This window comes from Rhinopithecus roxellana, chromosome 14 (assembly GCF_007565055.1).
Source record: "Rhinopithecus roxellana isolate Shanxi Qingling chromosome 14, ASM756505v1, whole genome shotgun sequence".
NCBI classification, from domain to species: domain Eukaryota; kingdom Metazoa; phylum Chordata; class Mammalia; order Primates; family Cercopithecidae; genus Rhinopithecus; species Rhinopithecus roxellana.
The window spans coordinates 113,664,872-113,683,161 of NC_044562.1; positions in this window are offsets into that span (position 1 = coordinate 113,664,872).

Below are 18,290 nucleotides of genomic sequence, written 5' to 3' on the forward strand. Positions count from 1 at the left end.
TGAGGCTATCATTTAGAATTTAAACAAACATTCACCTTAAAAAAGTTGTTTTTAAAAGATGTGAAAATCAGGAGTATTTCTCCTTCATCTTAAAAAAAAATTCCTTTCAAACATAAAAATGATGACTGCCATTTGGTCATCTTAGCACCAAGACAGAACTGGCAATCATACTGCTAATACTGAAGACAGCCTCAAAGAGTGAAGACATCCAGGAGAAGGGGTACTTTTTTAGGGTAAATAATGCTTCCTGTGGCCACAGATTCAGACATGGATGGCTCCATGCATCAAGTTGATGGCATCATTTACATGAAGTCTCCACTGTGATCTGCTCTCTGACTTACATGAAAGGAAAACGCTTTGAAGGCCCAGTTAAAATTCTGATTAATAGATCGATCAGGTACAGAGCCAAGATGTACGAGGGGCTGCAGTTGGTGCTTTGTCCAGGACCATGGATCATTTAGGATGAATAGAGCCCTCAGTGATGGAGTTAAAGGCACCACTCAGGCAGCAACTTGAAATGCAGTCTGGGGTTTGTTTGGCCCTCTGATTGGCACCGTGGCCAGTGACACTCCAGCTGGGCAGCGGAGCCTGGCCAGCTCTGCTCACCTGACCTGCCAACTTGGGCAGGAGCTCCCCTTTCTTCATCCAGATTTTGAATGCATGTGTTGTGAATGGAGAAGACGTGGTCTTGACAATGAGGAAGTTGAAAGAGGTTGTTGTCATTTTTAATACACTCTTATTAAGATAGGTCAGTTTGTGAGGAAAAAAGAAAGACAAGCTTTGAATTAAATAAAACATTAAGGAAGGATTGTTGCCACAAGAAAAACAAATCTGCATAGATGGCAAAGAGGCTGAGTATTTGCAATATTTATTCCTTGTGAAAAAGGGTATGAGGCATTAGCAATAGAAGGAAATCATGAAAGTGCAAGAGCAGGGATACTCTAGCTGCCCAGTCTTAGAGATGCAGCTGCTGCCTGACGCTGCAGCACAAAGAACCTGCCTGAAAGGCAAAATGGTTTCAGGTTTGCATGCTGTGGTCATTAGACATGTGAGCCACTCTCAGAGGGTGTGTTGGGCCTGGGAAGCTAGGCACCTGTTGCCCACAGAAACACAATACACTTAATGATTTGAGAGGGCTGCACGAAGTAACTAAAGAGGACACACAAAAATCCAAAGTAATAAATGGGCCCATTACCCAATGACGTCACAAAGGGGCCACCAAAGGAAAGCCACAGATCCAGATTACTTTATCTAAGGCAGTACAAAGCAGAAGAATTGTTTACAGGAGGTGGGAGGAAGGGCAGAGAGAAAAGAACTAGGAGGGAAGCACTGCTTAATAAAAAATGATGTCGTACTTGAGACCATCTAGAAGAACTCCTTCTGATTTATCTTCTCCCAAAGCTGCAGCAGCAGCGATTGAAGTGACTATAATAGCCCAGGAGAAATGTTGGTGCTATTAGTTGGGTGATTGATGGAAGCGCTGCCAAAACAGCTAGGGAATTTGTCAATGTGTTTTTTGAAGTTTGTAAATGATGACACTGGCAAAGTGTAAACAAACTCAGCTCCAGCAGACATGTTACACAGTCCCCAAACTGACACTTCCAGAGACTCATTTGCTGGATTATTCCAATTATAAATCATCAGCTGGAGTAACAAGCTCCAGTTTCTTAAGCCAGGGGAGATGGGGCTTGCACAACATGTGAGACTTAAGGAAAGACATCAAAGCAACTTCTGTTGACTCATCATCCTAAGGACTGCACTGCCAGTTTGTTGCAGAGAACCTAGCAGAAGAAAAGCAAATGACCTCGAGATATTTAAAACCTAGAGACTCAGAGACCAACAACTCTACAACCATTGTATGAATCACATTAATTTCTTAAAGTCAATGTTACAATGTCTGCAGTTCCCATCTGCTTGATTTCAAGCAGTCTGATCTTCATCAGATCCTCTTCCTCAGCACTTCTGGGTGAAAGTTTATATGTTCCAAAATCCATTCTGATTATCACTGGATGATTTAGTCAGTCAGCTATTCATCCTTCTACAACTTTCCTCAAAGTTTATTTCTTCATCAAAGATAGATTGGGTAAAGCATACACAAGGTAGGATGTCCAGCATCAGGGATACAGAGGTGAAAAAGATGAAGACAAACCTTGCAGCACTATTCGCAATAGCAAATATATGGAATCAATCTAAATGTCCATCAGTGATAGACTAGATAAAGAATATGTGGTACATACACACCTTGGAATACTATGTAGCCATTAAAAAATGAGATCATATTCTTTGCAGGGACATGGATGTAGCTGAAGGTCATTATCTCTATCGAAGTAATGCAGGAACAGACAACCAAATAATGCATGTTCTCACTTGTAAGTGGGAGCTAAATGATGACAAGACATGGAAATATAGAGGAGAACAACACACACTGAGGCCTATCAGAGGGTGGAGGGTAAGAGGAGGGAGGGGATCAGGAAAAACAACTAATGGACTCAATACCTGGGAGATGAAATAATCTTTACAGTAAACCTCAATGACACAAGTTTATCTATGTAACAAACCTGCACAGGTACTCCTGAACTTAAAAGTTGAAAAAAACCCTGAACTTATAGAATTTACATTCACTTGGTACAGACATTAATCAAATGAAAATACAATGAGTTATCTAATTGCAGTGCGGTGAGGGCTAAAGGCAAAAAAAAAAAAAAAAAAAAAAAAAAAAAGGAGAAAATGATGTGAATAGTAGGTACTATGAGGACAGAAAACAGAGTTCTAAGTGAATCAGGGAAGAGTTCCTGAATGAAGTGATATGAGCAGTGTTCTAAAGCATGTATAAGAATCAACTCAGGAAATGAGAGGGAAAAGATAGACCCAGAACAATGAAATAGCAAGGAAGAAGGCCCTGAGACATGGAGGAGCAGAGTGTTTTCAAGAAAGACACAAATTCAGAAGAAGAAGATAAGGTCACGCAGGACTGTTAGACTTTGTTAAGAATTTTGACGTCTTTAGACAAAGCCATTGAGAGGTTTTAGGTATGGAAATGACATCCTCAATTTACATTTAGAGAAGACCACTCTGGCTGGAATGCACAGAATGCATTGGGGAAGCCAGTGCAAACATGGGTCAGTAGGGAGGAGGTTATTGCAATAGTTTAGGTGAGAGATTGGACCAAGAATATAGCAGCAAGAATGTGGAAAAAAATGACATTTGGGAAGTAAAAATGCACAGGCCTTAACAATTGAGTGTATTTGGAGAGTGAATGAGAGGGAAGTGTCCCTTTCAGTTGTCAACTGTTGTCTGTGGTATGCATGGAGGAATCATTTTTTTTCATATAGGTAATTTTCTCAGGAAGCAGGAGGGAAAGGTCAAAGTAGTGGGTCCATGGCAACCCCCCACATACAAAGCAGGAAAATGTAGATCTTTGGAACAAAATCCTAGACAATCAGAAACATACTGAAATATACATCACCGACCATTTTTATTTTATTTTCTTCAAAAACTCAGCGGTCTTGGGCAAAAGAAAGGAAATATGAGACCTATAGAAACCCCTGGAAAACAAAGGCAGGCCGTGTCAGCTCTAATCGTGATTCTGAAAATGAGCCAGAGAATTAAAAGTTATATCCACGGAGGATACATAGGTCACCCCAATATCACAAAGTGTAACAGAGAAATGCCAATTTCTATTTTAGTCTAACAAACTTTTGAATATATATATACACACACATACATATTCAAACATATATATATATATTTCAGAATCTATTTCTGGGATAGATTGTGGAGCCAGGGCTGTGAACACAGGAAAAACATAGAACCCCCAGTGAGGTCAATCCTCAAAACCATATTTCCATTCTCCTATTCAGCAAGTGGCAAAATCAGTCTTAATTTGGTTCCTGGTGTATTCTTTTTTTAATATGAGTCTTCAAGAAGAAATAACCTGAAATAAGTTGTATATTTTCTGACAAGCCGAGTCAAAATGTTTTCCTGTTTTCTTACAAGAATTTTCACAATGTGAGTTTTTAATTTTAGGAAAAACATATCTCTGTGCACAAATCCAAGAAGAATGTGCTTAGACCTCTTTCGATGCCAGCACCTGGCTGAAATTCCCCACCTCCAGGTGATCCCATGTCCAAGGGCACATTCCACAGCTACGAGCTTGCTGCTGTCCCAGCACGATCCTGGATTCAGAGCACACCAGTGTCCATTGTCCGAGGGACTCAAGAGAGATGAGCTTGTCGAGATGTTTTTATTCTCGCTTTGATGCAGCAGGGACTTACTTTTGCAGTAAGGGACATCTAGACAGACTTCCAGCAAGGCAGTGACTGGCACTGAAAGTAACTTCGCCTGTCAAAGACTCTTTTCGTAGAAATGCAAAAGGAAAATGTGTACTATTGAAATAAACTGAAAGCATGTCAGCGTGACTGGCAAGCTGACTCCTCAAAAGAAGAAATAATTATTGCTTGATAATGGCAGCTTATGTCAGAGATGTGCATTTTGGGGCCACCATTTGGGTTACTGCAGGCTTCCTGACATCACAGGAAGTCTTTTTTGGCTTCCGAAGCAAAACTGTGAAGTGGCTTTGGCCTCATCATTTGCAACCATGGCAGCACCAGCAGCAGTGACTGACACATAACATGTATCTCCCACGTGTCTGTCCCTCCCTATTCTAACCACCAGACAAAGCAAGTTAAAAAGAGACTCATGGACATGTAGTCAAGGCATTTGCTATTTTTGAGCAGATTATTTTTCCAGACATAGTAATAATAGATGTTTGCATAATCAATTTATTTCAGTCAAAAATCAGTTAGCTTTTCATTTTTCTGGCTTCTAAATCAATACCAAAAAAAAAAAAAAAAATGTCTCCTACCTTCTAGAAGTTGAGTCTTTTACAAGATATTTTCCTTGACTTCTTTGGGGAACATTTTTTATGATTTTCTTTTGGGTTTGTTGGTTTTTTCTTAATTTTTCTCTAGTAATGCAAATATTTGAGGCTTTGGAAGGCATAAACTACTTCACGAATAACAAATATCTAGGAAAAATTATTTGTATATTAGACAATAACTCTCTCAATCTACTCAAACGTGTTAGAGTCCTCAGAAGGACACCTCCTTTTGACTCTTCCATTCATACAGGCATATGTCTTTGCTCATTCATCTATTTCGACAAAAAATTATTAGCAATTACTATGTTCTAGGCACGGTACAAGTTACTGAAAGACTTACTTAGAATAAATATTTCTGAATGTCTCTAGAAGACAGAAAAAGTTCTATATGCAACTTTCCAAAAGAAAAGGAGATCTGCACTTGGAAAGATGCTCCTCTTAGAATACATTTTTGAGGCAGACACAGATAATTAACTATCCCAAGTCCATTCTCCCCTTCCTTCTTATTAACTGAATTGATTTTAACAGAGGGGAAATGTGCCTATTTAAAATGCCAATTTCTCAGTTTCCCTGACCACTAACAATGGTCACTTAATTCTGGCTAATAAGTTGTCAGAAATCTCAGGAGAGGGCACTGTTTTCCTGGGCAAAGCAGGGGTGGAGTGTGGGGAGAAAAACACTATCCCCTCATTGTGATCATAGAGTTAGTGCAACAGCTTTGGACAACCTACCTGTGTGACTTCTTGTCACATGAGAAAAAAAAACCTATCTGCTTAAGGCATGGTAGCAGAGACTGCTAGTGTTTTTATGGAAAGCCATTTTCTCTTCCTTCTGAACACAGAGCCAGGTGACTTTCCCCAGCCTCCTTTACAGTTAAATGTGGTTATGGACTGAAGTATAGTGAAAGGGACAAGCCCTGCTTCCAGAACTGACCACCTAAATTTTCTTTGTGAAAAACTTCATGCTCTTCCTCCTCCTGCTAGCTGGCAGTCGATATCCAAAGCAAACTTGGAAAACACTCACTGAAGACAAGTGACAGCAAAGCCTCCATCAGCATGGATCCCTGAGTGACCCATCCTGGAGTTTATATAAAAGAGAAACAAGCTCTTAATGCATTAAGTCAATGAAATTTCTAGACTAATGTTTTACAATAGCTTACATTATCCTGAATCTTAACATTATCCTATTTGAACCCAGATACTGCTGGAACAAAACCCCAAGTACTTGGCATTGGGTTAGTACTCAGGTGATGGATGGCTAGAAGGTTGAAGAGTCCTGTTTTGTTTTAGCAAAATAGTTCATGAAAAGAGTTGCCTGTAGCAATCTGGAAGGCAGACCAGGTGTCTTCTGGAATGAGCTCTAGGGGAAGTAGTTGAAGAGAGATATTCATGTTTGTCAGTTCTTCCATGCTGCTTATAGCAAGTTACTGTGAGGAAGATTGCAGTTCAGGCAAGAATTAACAGGTTTTGAGTAAAATTCCAGGATTAAAGGAAGAGTCCAAAAATCTGAAGTCTTACAGGGTTGGAAAACCCAACAGCTTCTGAATTCCAAAAAAGCATGAAATAAATTGGAAAAAGGCTTTGAGTGGAAAAGCTCCATTAATTCTTAGCAATTAAACAAAGAATTCAAATGGTTTTAATTGACGTCAAAACAGCCTCCATTAAGTTGAGAGAAAGAGGCATTAAGATGAGGAAGCAATGAAATAAATCAGAGTTCAGAATTATATCTGAGAAAGAAGTTCAGGGGATCGTTACTAGCACATGAAGCCAGTTTGGAAGTACATAGTTCAGAAGTCAAGTGAGCTTTTTAAGGAGTTGTATTAACAGAACTTGCTTAAAAAAAAATAGAAGAAAAAAATAGCCTATGATTATAGAAGAAGACATGGCACCCCAAACTTGTGCTAGCAAGGAGCAGATTGCAAAAGCTTTATGGTCCCCAAGGAGGGCAAATTTACCAATGGCTCACTTTATATAAACAGGAAAAGAACCTCTTGTCAAAAAAGAACATGTTGAGGACAGATCAGGGGCTGCAGAAAACAATGAAAGGAGTTTGTCCTGATAGTAAATCCAGGATCGACAAAAAACCTTCCCTGCAGAGCAGGGGTGGCCTTACAGTATGCCCGCAGCAAGACTCCATCCTTGAAATGGACCAGCAAACACTGGGTCTCCTATCCTTTTCTTTTCTAAGGGGAATTTGTCTCTCTGTTATCCTGTGCTTGATCTGGTATCGTATATCTGCTGGTGGGGGGAAGGGGTGTGATTGTGTGTGTGTGTGTGTGTTGTTGTTTTTTAGTTAGAGGTAGCTGGAACCCATGCCACCCTATCTGTACTTGGTGGAGGAAATTGCTCATCACTCAGAAATGACAGACTTCAACCTGGAGACAATAACTGAATTTTTTAATAGTTTTATTAATTTTCTCCTTTGGGGAAGGGCTGAGTATGATCTGTGAACAGAAAAAAAAGAATCTAATTGCTAGCTGTTTATCAAAATGTGTTTCCTCTTTTCCCTCTATTTCTTAGCTAACCTTAAAGTGATAAAGAAATAAACCAGATTTGAGATTTTTGTCTAAGAACTTTGGGAGTGGTTACTGGCACCTGGAACTTACTTGGAAGCAAATAGCTCATTGTTTCTTCCTTTTCCTAAACATCGCAGTTTCTGTTTTAGGTGATGTTTTAGCTTACGTGAGTTTCACACAAGAGAATCCGAGTAAAAGTGACTGATGATCACCACTTTCAAACTTGATCCAGAAAAACCTTTCATGTATCTTCCTCTGTACTCTAATTACTGGAAACCCTATGGGGAAGATAGCAGGACCTGTCAGTCTGGTTTGATGATTGACATTTTCAATAGATCCCTAGCCTTCAAGTCCCATAGACCAGTAACACCTACATTGGACTGATTAATGAACAAGAAATAAACTGCTATTGGGCTAGCCACTGAAACCTTGGAGTTGAGCCTAACACTAGTGTTTCCCTAATGCTAACATGAGAGCTAATATTACCTAAACTGTATGTAGGCACACAATTCCTTATGATCCTTTGATGAATGAAAGCTTTCACTCAAATGTCTTTAGATCCACAAATGGTAACACCTAGGCAGTCTGTGTATAGACTCGGGAGAAGCAGAAACCATGACATTTTTCTCTTTTTTTCTCTTCTTTCTTTTGATTTCTCTGTTTATTTGCATGTAATGTACCATTTCTTCTCTACTCATTTTGACTTTTATCAGCTTATGGAACTGTTCTTTGTGATTTTCCTATTGGATTACAGAGGTTGAAAGGTGATCTCACATGCCAGTCAGAGGAGTCTGGGGATTGCACTGTGACAACTTCTTCAACCCTGAAGTCAAGGTCCGAGCAAGAGTGAAAGCCAAGAAAGCAACGCAGAAAGATGGCAGCTGTGGGAACACAGATTAGGAAAGGAGTCATCTGAGCAGCAGCAAGTACACTGGGAGGCATCAAGCCTATCCAAACCCGGAAAAAAGGTTCAGAATCAGGTGGCTCCTTCTGTGACAGAATGTGAAGGAAATCTAACAAAGGCATGCTAAGGGAGTGTCTGAAAATTATTATCTCTGAGGTTCAGAGAAAATATGTGCAGCTATATAGACACTATTTAATAACAGCAGGTAACCCAGAAGAATTGGCATATGTTGGTTTCCAGAGTTTTTTACATTTAACCTACCAGGCACAAATAGAGTGGGCGAGGATGAGGAGTAAATGCATTGTGATATTATACACTAACTGCAGATCGGTTCACACCCAGACCTGGCCTCATCCACGTGTGTCACCCAGCACTGCATTCCAGCTGACACCAGGAAGTGGTAAAAACAAAAAACAAAAACAAAAACAAAATCTCTAAATTGGATGGAATTTGAAACAACAGGAGATTGAATTTTTCTTTCTATTGTTTTTTTCTTGGTAGTTCAAAAATGTGACATATTTATGGAGAAGTACAGATTGTTCCTATCCAAACACAGTAGTAGTTTCTTTTCTAAAAATAAACTTGGCCAATTATATTTTAGGGAGATTTATTTTAATTTATCTTACTTTAAAACAAAAACATTTTAAAGAAAATTTCTAAAGACTTCTGAAATCTTATCATAGAACAAAACCCAACACTAAATATGACCGTGGGTATTTTTTATGGTACATAAACACTCTGCAGCTTTGTGTAAGTTTCACTCATTCTCATTCACCAAATATTTATTGAAAACCTACCATGTGACAATCACTATACCAGATGAGTGGAAGTCAAAGGCAATTAAAATCTGGCAGGTGAGTTTGTAAGGAACCTATATTGTAATGAAAGAGATTAACCAGAAACCCATTGATTATGGAGCCATAAGACATACCTTGGTTTCCAAAGAGAGTTGAAACTCATTTTATACTCACCAAATACCTTAACAACTTGGTTTTATACTTCAATGAGGCAGTAATAATATTAATAATAATAATAGCTTCTAACACTTACTGAGCTATAATTATGTACCAGGCAGACTAATAAATGTTTTACATAGATTATTTCATTTTATCTTTATAAAAACTCTGAGGGAGGCAGAAAAATTAAAATTTGTCACAACTTTTCAGCTAAGGGACATGAGGCACAAAAGCATAGCAAATTTTCCAAGATCACAAAGCTAGAAAGTAGTAAAACCAGAATTTGAATTCAGGCAGTTGGAGTTTTTCCAGGTGGCATCTAAATATGCCATATGAGGCATGATCCATTTGAACCAGATCTTTCCTATTAAGCTATGTTAGAATAGCTAGTCCCCAGGAAATACCTTCCTCTGTACCTTCAAACGATCTAGGACTAGGGTGCTCCAGTCAGTCCATATCTATTAGCCAGCTGATATCTGGGGCACTGTTCGATACATAGTATGCATTATTGGATCTGGTGATTTAAATGGTCCAGTCAATACCTTAATCCCTCCCAAAGGTCCTACTCATTCATGAAAATTTGCTAGATGGAAAACAATTGATTAATCTTAAGTTTTGGGTACTTTTCCTGATTTGACCACTCTGACCCAAAACAAACTTGTATCCCTGAGACATAAGCAGCTCCAAATTCTGAATACATACTAATCAACAAATTCTCAGAGGAAAATATCTACCAAGAGCCACTCACTTGAGGTGCTTCAGCATCTCTTACTTCATTCCTTTATTTATTCACTTGACAGTAGTCAGTGCCTACTAAGTGCTGGGCATTGTTAAGGCACTAAAGTTAAAACAGTAGATGTAGTTCCTACCCTTATGGAGAAATGATCTACTAGGAAACACTATGACACATAATTCTGTGGCAACAGAATTTTATTTTGTAATTTTTTTGTAATCATTTATTTTAGTGTTCCTACCAGCCTGCAAGATGCGAGGTAAGTTTTTAGGTCATTCATTTGTGAAAGAAACTGTAACAGCTCTATTCGTTGCAGATATATTTGGTAGATGAACCATCATGAACAGGATAAAACGATTCGTCTAAATGAATACAGAATAGAATGCGGTAAGTCTGGAACAAGTTACATGCCTACTTTGAACCATTAGACCCTATAAGTGACTGTAAGTTTTCACATGAAAGTAGTAAATCTAGAAAATCTCTTCTGAAGTCATTTCAGTAAATGTTTCATATTCTTCAAATCCTAGTGAATTAAAGTTTAACTACCACATGACTTTAGAACTTTAGATTACAATAGAAATGAACTCTTTCTAGAGCCTAATCACTTTGCCTTCCCCCAACCAAAGTGATGGTTTTGAATGCTGATTTTATTCCAGCCATTACCAAAAACATGGAGTTGACCTCTCCTCCATAGAGCAGCCATACCCTTCAGCACTGTACCAAGAAATATTGGTGAATTTCTTTGCCTTGCAAGGATATCTCCCTAAGAATGTTTCACTGCAAGCTGCCATGATGCATGCCAGAAGTAGAGGACTGCTCTGAGAGATTTCAGAAGCCCCTTCTAGTCCACAAAACTATGAGAAAACTGCTTTCTAACATGGCCACCTTATCCTCCTTTAATCAACCTGTGGATAATGAGCACTGATTCTGAGCCCAACACTGCAGATAATGTGAACAGTAAGATATTATCCTCATCATAATGAATTTATAGAGGCAGAACTAAGAAGCAATTAAAGACAAGAAAATAATAGATGAGCATAAAATTAATTGCCAAATTGAGTGACTCCACATTTAGGAAAAGGAAAAGGGAAAATCACACAACTTACATCCCAACCACTTTTGCTGCCTTTCTAAGTTAATCCTACAACAGCCTTTTAAAACAACTGTTATTTTTCCCATTGTGACTTAGAGAGGTGATAAACACACGATCATGCAGCTAGAAGTAAGAAACACTGGCCGGGCATGGTGGATCACACCTGTAATCCCAGCACTTTGGGAGGCTGAAGCAGGTGGATCACGAAGTCAGGAGATCGAGACCATCATGGCCAACATGGTGAAACCTCGCCTTTACTAAAAATACAAAAATTAGCTGGGAGTGATGGTGCGTGCCTGTAATCCCAGCTACTAGGGAGGCTGAGGCAGGAGAATCACTTGAACCAGGGAGTCTGAGGTTGCAGTGGGCCGAGATCGTGCCACAGCACTCCAGCCTGGCGACAGAGCAAGACTCCATATATATATATATGAAAAAAGAAAGAAAAAAAAAGTTGGAAACACTAAGGATTACACCCACATTTTTTCAACTCCAAAGTCCATGCTTTCTCCAGCCAACCATAATAATTCATTTGATACCCTGTTAGTAACATACTCTCCACAGCGGAAGTGGTGGCAACACTGAATCATCCTTAATGTTTGTTCAATATGAGTATCTCCCCCCAAATAAAAATATTTTAAAACTATTTAAATGAATAGTGTAAAGAAATTTAAACTATTGCATTAAAGAAATGCAAAGCTTGCATTACTACTTTCTTCTCTATAAATCTTCTCTTCTAATTAATAAACAGCAGTACTTGCACTTTATTATTTGTGACTTCAGAAACATGCTTGGGGAATTACACAGTTGAATTTGGGGTAGGGAAACAATATTAGCTTTAGGCATAGAGATGAATGGATTTAGAGGCAGTAAATCAGGAAACCAAATGAGCTCTCACAGCTCAATATTTTAGAATTAGTTTCAAGTACTCAACAGACAAATCAAGAACAAACATTAAAAGCCCATAGTCAGGTATGACCTCTTGCTCTTTTTGAAATTCATATTGTGGGTTTTAAGTTGATAACACAAGTTCTAATAATTACATTTTTTAGGAGCTAAAGTTGTCAGGGACCATCATGAGTCAAACTGATGATCTCCACATAATATCTGTCACCTATAGATTCACAACAAAATTTTAAAATTAAGAAGTTCACAATTATTTTTTCTCTAGGTCCACTCTGCCATGGCCCATATGAGTCAACGCTTCCTAAATGTCATCCACACACCAAGCCTCATGGATGATGTACTCCTAGCATATGAGCTGTACTATTAATAATTCCTCTAATACTTATCTTTAAAGTGATTCTCTTTTTAAACTTAATTTTAAAAGAGAATTTTCTATTATAATTTTCTATTATAATTAAAAACTGACAAATCAGTTTTATTTGCCAGAAATTTGAGATTTCTATAGAAATGAATTTTTTTAAATAATGCATAAATTTGTTTTTGTGCTGCCTAAATCCATTTGGCATGCCACCAGTTGCCTGCATACCACACTTTAGTAAACATGGATCTTAGTCCATGCATCTCCTTATCTCCCTAAAACTATTCCCAGAAAACAAGAGAGCACAGGTGGGTTGGGAGAGTGTCTTCCCTTATCTCAAGAGAGATCAGCAGAGAGGATCGCTTTTCCCAAGAGCAAAAGCTTAGGCATGTCTTTCAGATGCTCACCAAGGTGAAAAAGAAAACAGTATTTTGATAGCCCAGAGGAATTGTTCCCTTTTCCCTTTTCTACTGATACCTGAGCTATCACGGGTTGGTATCTAAGATGTTTTATAAGAGGCCTGCCTCAGCCACAGGGGAAAGAGGCAATGCTGAGAGCAGAATTCAGAACCACCTGGACTCCTCACTGTGGCTGCCAATCAGTAAAGAGCAGAAAAACTCATATTAGTCTCTTCCCAGAGAGTCCCTGGTGAACAATGGCTTTTCGTTTTCTAAGGTTCGGTATAGCTTGAACATATCTACCTCTAATTCCATCTCATCTGCAGCATGGTAACTGGGTTTCCTAAACAAAATTAATGGAAGTGTCAAGGTGAAATTGAAAATGAAACTGGCAGCAAAGGGCAAATCTCAAAGGCCCTTAATGGATTGGAAAGCCAAATGGCAATTTCCTTGCCTCAGGCTGTATTAAACCAAGGCAATCACATTTCTGTCTGCTCTTTCAATAATTTTATCAATACAGTAGGCTTTACAAGGCTTATGTGCACAGACAATCTTATGCTTAGTTAGAACAGGTGATCACCTATATGTGATGTTTAGAATGCCACCTATATGTGATGCTTAGAATGCTCCATGACCCCAATTATATCTCCCTTCATGGTTCGCCTATGTTCTTGAAACTCCTGGCTATTTCTTTGGAAACAAAGTTATGAAGGTCACTATTAAACAGCAAATGCTAATCCAACCCACTAAGGCAGATGCAGCTTTTAGCAGCAGCCAAACACAAGTTAAATGTTGGGATTACACATTTAGTCACTCAGATCTAGGGTTTCAGGTCAATTTAGGCAAAGGAACATGTCAAAATCACTTAAAAGGCTTTTCCAAATATATATGCCGATTCTCCAAAGTCCCAGATATTCTGACTCTGGGAAGTCAGAGGTCTGGGAAGACAGCTAAGACGGTACTATGATAGGGTTGGAGATGCAAGAGACCTCTTGTTAGAGTGCAGGTGGGGACAAAGGGAAATAGAAGCATTCTTAGGAGAACTCCTCCCTATTTTATACAAACTTGTCTATATCTTTGAGGTGACAGTCATGGTAAAAAGAGCTCAATTTCCAACTATTACCTATTTCTGAATGAATAAGGTGTTAGAAACTATTAGTCTATGGTATTGCTTTTTGTCAGTCTATCTCTTTCCTGCAGGGAGCATGCAGCGCCTGCAAACACCGCCAGCAGCTGGGCATCATGGGAATGTTCCTGCTTTGGGGATGTATTCATCGCACTTAAGAAAGCTAATCTGCTCTCCAAGTCTGCTGTGCCGCCTCCTGCTTTTCCTTTATTCTTACAGATATGGGAGCTCAAGGAAGACAATCTGGGAAACTCAGGTTTCAGCAAGCTATGCATATTATAAGAAGAGTGAATTCTCCCTCCCTCTCTTGCAAAATACTCCCTACTTAAATTGCAAACCTTGGAGCCAACATGTCTGGCACTAGCTGCCTCATCATTCATAACCTTGTTATGCAAATAAAACAAAGATAAATTAAAATTCTAATTGAACCCTAATCAAACAAAGTAGCCCCTAAAAAGCATTCTTAAATGATACCAAATTCCAGTACATCCCTGATTTGTGTTTGTTGTCATTTTTTAAGCAGTTGAGCGGAACAAAAATAGACGAATGTTCTGCTTGATATTTCTAATTTTCATGCATTTGATGCTATGCATTCTTTGATAAAACTTACCCAAATGATGGGAGTGGGTTGAATCTTGGCCCTTCAGCGACAAAAGCAGAATCAAAGGAGTAAAAGTAGAGGTTTAAATGGATCCATGGAGCCTGAACAACTGAGAACATACCTTTCAGAGGCTTTATTTATATTATTGCTGGAGGCCTGAGCAGTATCACCTTGGCTATTTCAGAGACTATGCCTCCACCTCCTCACATAAAATCGTGCTATTCAGCCCTCCTGATCTTACCCAAAGCCTCCACGAAATGTAAATATTTATGACTCACAAGCTGCACTTCCTTCACCCTGTTCAATATTATTCTCCCACAGAACACTGCATTTCTTTAAGATAGTTGCAAGGCCCCCTCCCTGAGGAAAACCAAAAATTTTAAGAATTTTACTGCTACTTGCCCAGAGAGGGCAGATGATTGTTCTGAATTTCTCTCAGGGAAAAACCTTGTTGACATAAAAAGTTTTTGAGAGACATCCTATCACATTGACCACACAGGAATTTTTCTAGGAGCTCCCATTAATGAAATAGAAAATGGAACTAGAGTGAAACAGAAAATTATCAGGTGTGTACTACCATTTGAGTGGCATGGAAAAGCCCCCATGGCCAAAGTCATCTCTCCTGCTGGTCCTTCAATAGGTAGACAAAAAAATGCCGCCTGCAAAGAGCCCTTGATCACTTCCCTTTCTTATCCCCAGAGACTGTGGCTAATAGAAAAATCTGAGGAGTAGAAAGCCAGAAGACCTGGGTTCAACTCCCAGCTCTGCACAGTTCTTGGCAGTGTTGTTTTGAACACATAATAATGTATCTGGCCTCAGCCTCAAAATAGAGAATAAGACTTGTTAAGCTTACTTGGAGGAGTATTTGTGGGGATCCAGGGGGATGGATGTGAAATTATTGTGAAAACATTTAAAGGATCAGCAAATATTATTTAAGAAAGAGTATGCAAATAAAATCATCCAGCAGAAATGATCTTTAAAAATTTGGCAATGTGGAATTACCATCAGTTCAGCCACTGGATGCCATGGGTCTACATCAAAATGCTAACCTATGTAGTTCATTGTGTGGAATTCTCACAGTTGAACCCTTCTGCCTCTTTCTGCCTTCATCTTGAAATTTAATACATATTCAAAGACAGCATGCAATTTACCTGAGCCTCCCGCCTTACACACATTATCCTTCTATGCATCCTTAAAAATGACTTCCTAGAAGATGACTTTAAGATTTTAGAAGCATAGAACACTTTAGAAATGTATAGGTTGAAAATCTTCCTATCTGCAGCATTGTGACTAGAAAAGTTTACAGATGACAGAAAGACTGTGACTCAGGGTACGGTCTGGCCTTCTAGATTAATGACTGTTGAGTATTAATTAGACAAGGAAGCCCATGTCTAATATTTCTATAGAAAATGAGTCAACAGGCTCTTATGTTATCCAACCAACATAAAATGGAAAAAGGTACAGGCTGTATGCAAATTTATGTCAGTTTAAAAAGCATAAGTTTGTTATTACATCATCTTAATGTGCTCGGAATTTTCCTTTACCAGAACATATTAATAAAAAAAGGAAATGCATGTTTAAGCTAATAGAATTAAAAAAGTAATCATGCAATGATGATCAGAACCCAAAGCTGAATATAAAACACATTTCAGTCTTTGACTGATGGTAAGAAGAGAATTGAAATATCTGACCTGAACTCTAAGACCACCTATTTATCTTATTTGGCTTGTGCCATGGCAAGTTAACTAACTTTCCTAAGACTCAATATCATGTCAGGATTACTCCACAAATTTGTTGAAGATAAAATGAAACGTAGGATCCTGGCCTTCTGGCCATGATGCAATAGCATGTATCAGAACAATTATTTTACCGGGAACAATTACACAATCTGAATAAAATGCAAAATATAACTCTTTGAAGGCATTAGTGAACAATGAAGGCAGCCAGGACTTGAGGGGTCAAGTTTCCAGAGAGAGGGAAAATACTGACATGAGCTACATATTTGTCTCTGGACTTTACTCAGGGAATTTGCTAATTACATAGATAACAGAAGGAGGCTGAGTGGAAGGCAGTGGCCTGAAACTTGCAACCATTTCAATGGGCTGGGTAAACAGAGGTTAGAATTCAGGGCTTCCAAGTCAACTGAGACTGAGGGACCAAAATCCATGAGAAGTGAGCCCAAAATTCTGTGTGCAATTTCTCCTTAAGACATTTGCTAATGTCTAAATTGTGGATGGCTCAGATTAAGACACCAAGAAATCAAATGGAAGGCAACAGCTGAGAGACCAAAAGGCTGAGCAAAGATTTCAGCTGTCACATGGAGATGTAGGTAGGAGTTCATGTAAACACTCCAGTATTTCTACTAAGACCCCAGAAAGGTTATGCCCTAGGAAAAAAAAAAAAAGTCCGACGAGTAAGGACAAACCAAAAACAGATCAAACCCCGAAGCCCAGTATTGACTGAAAGAAGATGATCTGCTTATAATTTATCTACCTGCCAGAAAAGATGTTGTGTAAGAAGTAGATATCATCATCCAGAGCCTCTGAAATTTTATATGCAATGTTTAGCATTCAATGCAAAACTACTAAATATGTCAAAAACAGGTCAAAATGATCAAAAAACAAGAAAAACTAATCAGATCAATTTATTGAACATTTCACTATTGCAATTATCAGAGTTCTTAAATAACTGTAAGTAATATAGCCAAGAAAATAATAAAAATATAGAGAATTTCACAGGAGAAATAGCATTTAAGTCAAATAGAAACTCTGGAATGGAAAAATATAATAACTGAATTAATTTAATTTAATTAATAAATGATATTAAAAATTCAATAAGAAGGTTTAATAGAAGAGTGGTCAAAGAAAGAGAATTAATAACTAAAATAAATTTGTTAAAAATATCCAGATTATAGCAGGGAAAGAAAATTAAGGAAGAAAATACAGAAAAGAACATACACCACATATAAAAAATGTATTTGAACGCCAACAGTGAACCACCTAAAACCGAAACCAAGAGGCCAGTGCAGTGACTCACGCCTGTAATCCCAGCGCTTTGGGAGGCCAAGGCGGGCAGATCATGAGGTTAGGAGATCGAGACCATCCTGGCTAACACGGTGGAACCCCGTCTCCACTAAAAATACAAAAACATTAGCTGGGCATGGTGGTGGGTGCCTGCAGTCCTAGCACTTTGGGAGGCCGAAGTGGGTGGATCATGAGGTCAGCAGATCAAGACCATCCTGGCTAACATGGTGAAACACTGTCTCTACTAAAAATACAAAAAAAAAAAATTAGCCGGGCAAGGTGGCAGGCACTTGTAGTCCCAGCTACTGAGGAGGCTAAGACAGGCGAATGACGTGAACCCGGGAGGAAGAGCTTGCAGTGAGCCGAGCTTGCGCCACTGCACTCCAGACTGAGCAATAGAGCAAGACTCCGTTTCAAAAAAAAAAAAAAAAGAAAGAAAAGAAACCAAGAAAGTAATTCCATTTACAATAGGTACAAATAAGATTAAGTGCCTAGGACTAAACTAAATAAGTCAGATTTTTACAATGAAAACTATAAAACACTGATGAAAAAAAGTGAAGAGGAAATACAAAATGAAAAAAAACCCATGTTTATACATTGGAAAAATAAATATGGTAGAATAATAAAATGGTACTCCCACCACTTGCCATATACAAAAATCAAATCCAAATGCATTAAAGACCTTGAAACTTGAAACTATGAAACTACTAGAAGAAAATTTTGGGGAAGTACTCTAGGACATTAGTCTGGGTGAAGATTTCTTGAATCAGACTTCAAAAACCACAGGCAACCAAAGCAAAA